This window comes from Mycteria americana, chromosome 5 (assembly GCF_035582795.1).
Source record: "Mycteria americana isolate JAX WOST 10 ecotype Jacksonville Zoo and Gardens chromosome 5, USCA_MyAme_1.0, whole genome shotgun sequence".
Lineage (NCBI taxonomy): Eukaryota > Metazoa > Chordata > Aves > Ciconiiformes > Ciconiidae > Mycteria > Mycteria americana.
Genome location: NC_134369.1, coordinates 66,099,461 through 66,106,844, shown reverse-complemented (window position 1 = coordinate 66,106,844; position 7,384 = coordinate 66,099,461). Strand labels below are relative to the sequence as shown.

At 52.9% G+C, this 7,384-nt stretch overlaps 1 protein-coding gene across 3 annotated transcripts in view; it reads left to right on the top strand.

Moving 5' to 3' along the window:
• The first annotated feature begins 2,945 nt into the window (after nt 1-2,945).
• SYNE2 (spectrin repeat containing nuclear envelope protein 2) overlaps nt 2,946-7,384 on the top strand; it is a 200,289-nt gene continuing 195,850 nt past the window's right edge. For 2 of the 3 annotated variants that reach the window (XM_075503772.1, XM_075503771.1), the window contains exon 1: nt 2,954-3,027. The gene's annotated coding sequence lies outside the window, so the exon portion shown is untranslated. Of the gene's footprint in view, nt 3,028-7,384 lie in introns of all 3 variants that reach the window. The other variant, XM_075503773.1, reaches the window with a different exon arrangement.

Here is a 7,384-nt window from a genome sequence, read left to right as displayed (position 1 = left end):
ACCATGGCCGCTTGTAGCCTGTAGTGCTGCTCTGTGGGTCTTTTCCCCAGCACCCCGTGCATCTGTCCAGACAGCTCATTTTGGACACCAGTGGGCAGCAGGTGAGAGCCCTGATCGCACAGCTTCCAGCTGTTCACCTTCCACAAAGACTGATCCATGGCAGTCACTCGCTAGCCTCGCTGGCAGCACCCATGTACCTGTCAAAGCATTAGTCTGAGTACAGGGTTTTAGCAGTTCCTAGCTGGAAGGCTGTGTATAAAGAGAGACATGAAAGCTTATTTTCAGAGCATCAGGCTGTACTGAGTAATCAACAGCCGGAAGATTTGGATATAAAGTAGGCCTATATGACTTAATTCTACCTTTGTGTCCCGTACCTTTTTTTTTAATGGTATTACTATTTAATTGCTCACGTTATGCCATTTAGCGTTAGTAATACTTAGTGTCGTATCTTCAAGTGCTTTACAAGCTAGTTATGAAATGCATAATTTAAGAGAAAACAAGCACCTTGGGCTGGGACCTGTGCTTGTGCTTGACAAAGCCTGGCACATGCCTGCAGCGCTGTGTACGCGGGAACAAGGAGCTGCGTGATTCACGGTGGGATTAAGACAGTGGGAAGAGCACAGAGCGATAATGCGGGGTGATGTTCTCCAAGGCACAAAAGGTCGAGAATCCATGAGACTTTTTCTGCTGAATTTAATGGCATGTGGAAGAGTCTCATGTGATCAAGGGTGGGGGTGAAATAATTCTTCAAGTAATAGAGCTTGGCTTTGATATTGCATCTTCTTCTCTCCTTCCTTAAACACAAGACTGAAACCTGGTAGTCAAAAGCAGTAAATCAGCCAGAAATGCTTGTTTCACTTCGAGGGTATGCGTTACAGTAGCCATAACATAGTAGTTAGGAAACTGCAGCACAGCCTGAATGCAGCCCTTTGCCTCCAGCTGTGTCCGTGGAGTACCAAAGACAATGGTGTCCCCATAAAAACACTAATTAATCCTCAATAAAACAAGTAAAAAGTATACGAAGAGCACTCACAGGTTGATTTGTTGCAAGGACAGCATGAATCAGAGCAGGTGTTTGCCAAGGCAGGGCAGTCAAGTTGTAGCCAGCTTTGACTGATGCTTCTGCAAGTCATCGTGTTCTTGGGCTCCAGCAGAAATAGCACTCAAAAAGGTGCAGGGTTCACTTTTGCCTGGAAAAGAAAAAAATCCTTACAGAAAATCACGGCTCCAAATCTGACAGAACTTCTTTAGAAACATCTGTGGGTATAAAGAGAAGCTTGAGTAAGTAGGTACATTTGGCTTTGTAGCCTTCAAATACAAGACCTTCCTTGCTTCCACTTTTTTAAGTTGGTTGTTGTTTTATCAGCACAGATTGAGGCGAAACCCGATGTATTGGCACTGGCAGGAAGTGGCTTTTGGAAAGTTACGTTTTTCTTTGGGTAGCCAGCCAACCTCTGGGTGTGTAAAGCAAATCTCAATCTCAGTATTTATATCCTCTCACTTTGTGAAGTCTACAGGCAACAGCTATTCAGTATCAAATGGAACAAATTAAGAAATTCCTTCTGCTCCCCTCTCCAAAAAAACCTCCTCTGAAGTTCTAAAAAACCCCTAATTTGCTCCACACTCACATAACCGGCCCCCATTTACCCCTTCAGAGATCTGGCTGGGCAAGGCCAGGTGATGCCGTCCCTGGAGCTGAGGAAAGAGCCTGGATCTGAAGAGAGGGGGAGGCGGCCGGTGCCTGGGATCTGTGCGTGAGGTGAGGGGAGCTGAGCCTGGGGGGGCTATGGAGACTGTATAGGAACTGGAGAGGTCTCCAATTTTTGCCTGCGTATATTTCTGATCTTCTAAATTAGATTTGGGGGTGCTGCAGATCTGTGACAACACAAAAGCATTTTATTTCTTTGTATCACCTGTGACCCCAAATCTTCCCAGACCAGAACGTGGTTCTTATCAACACACAGGTTTTCTTCCTTAGTTCCAGCACAAATCTTTACCCAAAGCACAGGGACACACGCCGTGCTTGCGGCCTTGCCTGGCTGTTGCCAAGGGGTGGGATGAGCAGCCCAGTCCCGCTTAGTGCTGGGAGGGGAAACATGGGGAAACGCCAGGCAGGAAAATGAAGCCTGGTGAGGGAGGGCAGGAGTGTGTGGGGAATCACAGAATCATGTATGTTAGAAAAGACCTTTACGATCATCGAGTCCAACTGTAAACCCAGCACTGCCAAGCCCACCACTACACCATGTCCCTAAGCACCACATCTACACAATACCCCCAGGCATGGTGCCTCAACCACTTCCCTGGGCAGCCTGTTCCAGTGCTTGGCAACCCTTTCGGTGAAGAAATTTTTTCTAATATCCAATCTAAACCTCCCCTGGTGCAACTTGAGGCCATTTCCTCTTGTCCTATCACTTGTTCCCTGGGAGAAGAGACCGACCCCCACCTCGCTACAACCTCCTTTCAGGCAGTTGTAGAGAGCAATAAGGTCTCCCCTCAGCCTCCTTTTCTCCAGGCTGAACAACCCCAGTTCCCTCAGCCGCTCCTCATAAGAGCCGGGAGCGGGGGACCGTCCCCTTGCTCTCGCTGGGCCATCCCACGGCACACGCACAGCCGCGGGTCAGCCGGGGGTGCTCCGGCAGGGAACCGCCGGCCCTGGCTGGGAGGGTGCGAAGCGCCGTGCAGCTGCCTGCCCCGGGCGGACGGCACCGGCGCGGGCAGACCCGGCTGCGGGGCACGGAGACCGCCCCGGGAGGCCCCCCCCACCCCCGGCACGCCGGGCCCTCCCGCCGCGGCGGGGGAAGGCGGAGCGCCGGCCGGGCCGGGCTGGGCCGGGCCGGGGGGGCCGCGGCCGCGCCGCCTTCCCGCTCGCGGGCGGAGAGCGCGCTCGCTCGCTCGCTCTCTCGCTGGCAGCGGCCGGGGCGGGGAGCGGCCGGTTCCTCCTCCTCCTCCTCCTCCCCCCGCCCGCCCTCGCCGCTACCGCCGCCGCCGCCCGCGCCCGCCGCCGCCGATGCCGGGACTGCGCCCGCGGTGAGTCTGCCCGCCGGGAGCCGCCCGCGGGAAGTTGCGGCGCGGCCCGGCTGCGCCTTTGTGCGGGGAGCGGCGGCCCTGCCCGACCCGGCCCCGGCCCCGCCCGGCCCCGCTCCCCCCCCGCTGCTCCGCCGCGGCGGTACCTGCCGCTCTTTGTTCCCCGCCGCCGCCGCCTTTGTTCCCTCGGTGCCGGCTTCACCTTCGGCACCGCCCGCGCCCCCCGCGGGACGCCGCTGCACGGGGGGCGCGGAGAGACCCCGCTCCCGGAGCGGGCTGCCGCCCTCTCCCTGCCCTTTTGCCGGGAAAAGGGGGAAAACGCAACTGCGGGCAGCGGCGGGAGTTCGCTCGGCGGAGCGGGGGGAGCGCGGCGGGGCACGGCCCGCGGCGTGAGCCGCGTTTTGTGGGAACTCCCGCCTCCGCCGGGCCCTGCCCTCCCCGCAGCGGGCTCCGTCCGGCGGCTCCGGCGGGAGAGTTTCCCGGCGGAAAGCCGGAGTCGGCTTGTTCGGAGGCGGGGGGGAGCGAGCCCGGGGAGGGGAGCGCGCAGGGGGGCGTGCAGGTAAACGGCGTTTCCCTGCAAGTCCGCGTCTCGCATGGGCGCCGTGGGTTATCCCTTACAAAGTCGTTATCTCTTGGGTTGCGCATTTGGAAAGCGGTGGCGGATACTTATTCAAAGTTCTTGGGAGAAGGAGTAACTACTTTCCTGCGAGGGCCACCGGCGGTGCAGGCATCTTCAGTCGCTGTGTTACCAGCGCCAGGTCGCTGCTGCTGCCCGGGATAAAACGTTGCCTGCTGAGGGCTCGCGCTTTCTGCTCTTCCCGCTGCACAGGGGCTCCTTTCTCTTGCCCGCCTTGCGTGCCAACCTCCCTCTCTCCCTCCCTCCCTCCCTCCCTCCCATCTTTCAAGGACTCCTGGCAGCCTCCCGCTTCCTCTCGCAGCGGTTAGTACGGATCTGTGTTACTGCGGCCCATGGGACGCGGTGCGCGGGGCATCTGTAACTTGGCGCTGACTTTGTGTCAGGTGCTGTGCGTGCCTGGCCTTAGGGGAAGGCTCTCTGTCCTCCCTTCACCTCAGTCCTCTCCCTGTCCCCCCAAAATGGGGTCATTTTTCTTTCTTCTCTTTTTGCCTGAGAGCTGCTGGAGGAATTGGGAGGTAGAGCAGGTGCACGCCCCTCGGGTTGTTCCAAGTGTACGGAGAAAAAACTGTGAGCAAGTTTGAGAGTTTCTCACAACCTTTCTCAGGTCAGCGACTGTGTGTTCCTCATGTCTCTGCTTCCCTCTTTCAGGGTGCCCTGTGTCCTGCCTGTCCTCTCCCCTCTTTCCATCATTCCCTCTTTTTCCAGCCGCTCAGCTTTCAGGGCGATCTCCCATCACAGGACAGACAGACAAAGACCTAAGTGCCATGTGCAGGATCTTGGCTAGTTATTGCGACTGTTGGCTAAGCTAACAAAACCGTAGCTTGGCAGGCATGTCTGCTTATACCTCTGTTTGAAATGCAGTACCTGCAGAAGGGACACACGCGGCTTCTGGCGCCTGGTTAGCCAAGTCATGGGCTTCGGCCACTTCTGGGGTGGTTTTATAGCTCCGAGAAGAAGCACGGTGGCGGCTGTTAACACTGTCCACACTAATGGTATCCGCCACCCCCCAGGCACACACAGAGCCACCTCGCGTTGAAATCAGGGCAGCCTAAATAATTCATTTCCAAAGCAGAAGAAGGCATGTCATAGCAGGAGGGGACGGGGTGGTGTGGAGCGAGCGTGCGGTGGCGGGGGAGCAGAGGCCCTGGCACCTGCCAGCGAGGGCGATGGGGACGAGTTGAAGCAGAGAGGGGCGGGCAGTGGCACCCGGGAGTTAGGAGGGGTGATAAAAAATCAGCGGTGACCGCAATAAGTGTATCACCCTTGTAGTGATTTGTACAGTGCCAATGTTTGGGTCTCCCTTGTGTGAGATGCATACAAACGTGTATTCAGAAGTGTATAAATGATGTTTGTTCTTCCTTTCTTCATAATGAAGGGTAATGAATGATAATTGCCTTTTTACCCTAGTTACCTATAGAAACATATATCAAAGTTCCTTTATTTAAACAGTTCTTTTCAAATAACCTCAGGAAACTGTATTTTAAGTGCTGTTGATATCATACCGTGTTAAGATTGAGCGTGATGGTTTAAGAGGGACAACGGAACCTATTTTTTGCCAATTAAATCTGACTAAAAGTTCCTTAAAATAAATGAGAACTTTGTTGGTGTCAGTAGCACTCGGCCAGTCCTGCAGTGTGCTAGCTATTTTTTATTTATTTGTCAGGCAAAGATTTTAAGCACAGACACAATGAAGTAATTCAAGAAGCGGCATGCATTATGGCTAATGATCTAATAGGTTGAAAATGCTTTATCTCCCTAGCTGTTAATTTTAAGTTTTATGGTATAAGGGAAAGTAACAAAAGCAAAAAAATGTTACTGTTTGTTCCTTTGCAGTTTTTAACTGGGGGTTTTATGTTATTTCTTCTGATAGGTTTTCGGGCAAAGTTGTCTCTTGTTTCAGGAGAAAAATGCTTTGTTTCAGGGGAAAAATGGGCCACAGTTTAGCCCTTTTACTGAGTTCATTGTAAGTGTTGTAAAACCCCTTTACCAGTATTTAATTCCATAGACAGTGAATTTAGCTCCACTCGGTTTCCTCGCCATCTGAATATAGAAATGAATTAAAGAAAAAACCCCAAAGAGGGCATGAAGAAGCACAGCTTGGAATATCAGGTATAAAGAGCCTGATTCATTCTGGTTTATCTGTAGTACAGGGATATGCCCTTACTCCATGAATCATCTCCGGACATCTGTTTGCAGCGCTGTTTTCTTAGCAACTGCGGCTCTGTTTTAGATCTGGACTCTCAATGGCTGGGTTTGTATGGAGAGATGTGAAGAGACGATCCAAACTCTTCCTAGCAAAGCTGTGCCTTTCAGCCAGTTTACCCAATTTCTTTTCTTCCCTGGAGCACAATAAATACCGGTTTTAAAAGTCTACCAGCTGAGATGCTTTTTCTGTGTATGTGCAAAGAGATGCTTATCTGTTGCTTACCACAACTGAAGTGTTTCCCCAACACGATCTGACAGCGTGGGAGAGCACCGATCAGGTTGCAATGGGCTGTGTTGTTTCTCATGTTGAAGGAATGAGCTGTGTGTGCCACCGTGCTTGCCCTAGGTTTCCCGCGGTTTATCTTGAACTGTTATGGGGCTTTTAGATGTGGGAGAGGACGTGGTCTTGGAGGAATGCTGGAAATGTAGACAGTGATGGCAAGGACCCACTCCTAGCAACGTGCCTGTTTGAACAAGCAGGCGGATTAGGTGGTGGGTTTATACGTGTGGAGTGTGGAGTGCTCTATGAGTAACGCTTTGGGACTGGATCCATAAGCTGCGATTAAAGCGAAGGTGACATTTCATACACCTCTCACGTAATCTTCCTTTGCCTGGATTTCATCCCTGGCTGGTGTGGGTGGAAGACTCCTGTAACTGAGACAGAGGTGGCCACATAGCCGCTGGGAGACCAAGTTGATCTGATTTTTGCCAGCTGTGCTCTGTGGAGGGGATCGAGACCTGGCTTGGGTCTGGGAGTTTTTTACTTCAGCTGATGTGGCTGAATTGGTCTGGAGTGTAAATATATGTGTGGGAGTACAAGTGGTATGTCCATGCTAAGGGATGGGCTGTGTTCACCCCACTCCCTCCTAAGCAGACGTGCAGCTTCCCCAGGAGGAGCAGGAGATTATACCTACTGGACTATGAATCAAAAAATATAGTGTTTGTTACCCCATAGGACGAGGATTTGACTGCCTACCCTTCCTGGACTGGCTTGCGTCCTGTGGAGCATGATGGGTGTCAGCAGCAAGTAGTCACTGTGAAGGATGAACGTATTTTGGCTTGGGGTAATGTCGAGAGGGGAAAGGCCCCCAATGTCTGGAGCATTTTGTCTGCGAAGGATTGCAGAGTGGAGACAGGAAGGCTAAATGGTGTCTCTGAATACTGGCCAGCTTCCTGTGACCTTCATAGTTTGCACACAAGTCCCAGTGTTAGTGAGGATACGAAGATGACGGCCTCTATAGATCACCTAAATCACAGTGTTTGCAGCAGGAGATGAAGAAAGCTGCTTCTGTGGAGAAGCTAAAGGGCCAGGACAGGGACAGAAGAGGGAACGGGGAAAAAACTTCTGTTTAGCTCAGCTGCGCACACAGGAAAGGAGCAGAAAGCTGCGCTGGGGAAAGGGCTGGTGCAGAACAGGCTGTTACCTCCCCACAGGAGGGGAAATGGGGCAGAGCTTTGACTCTGCGCTTAACTTCGGTCTCTGGTCTCTCATAGGGAGGCATGTTTGCTTTCTAACCT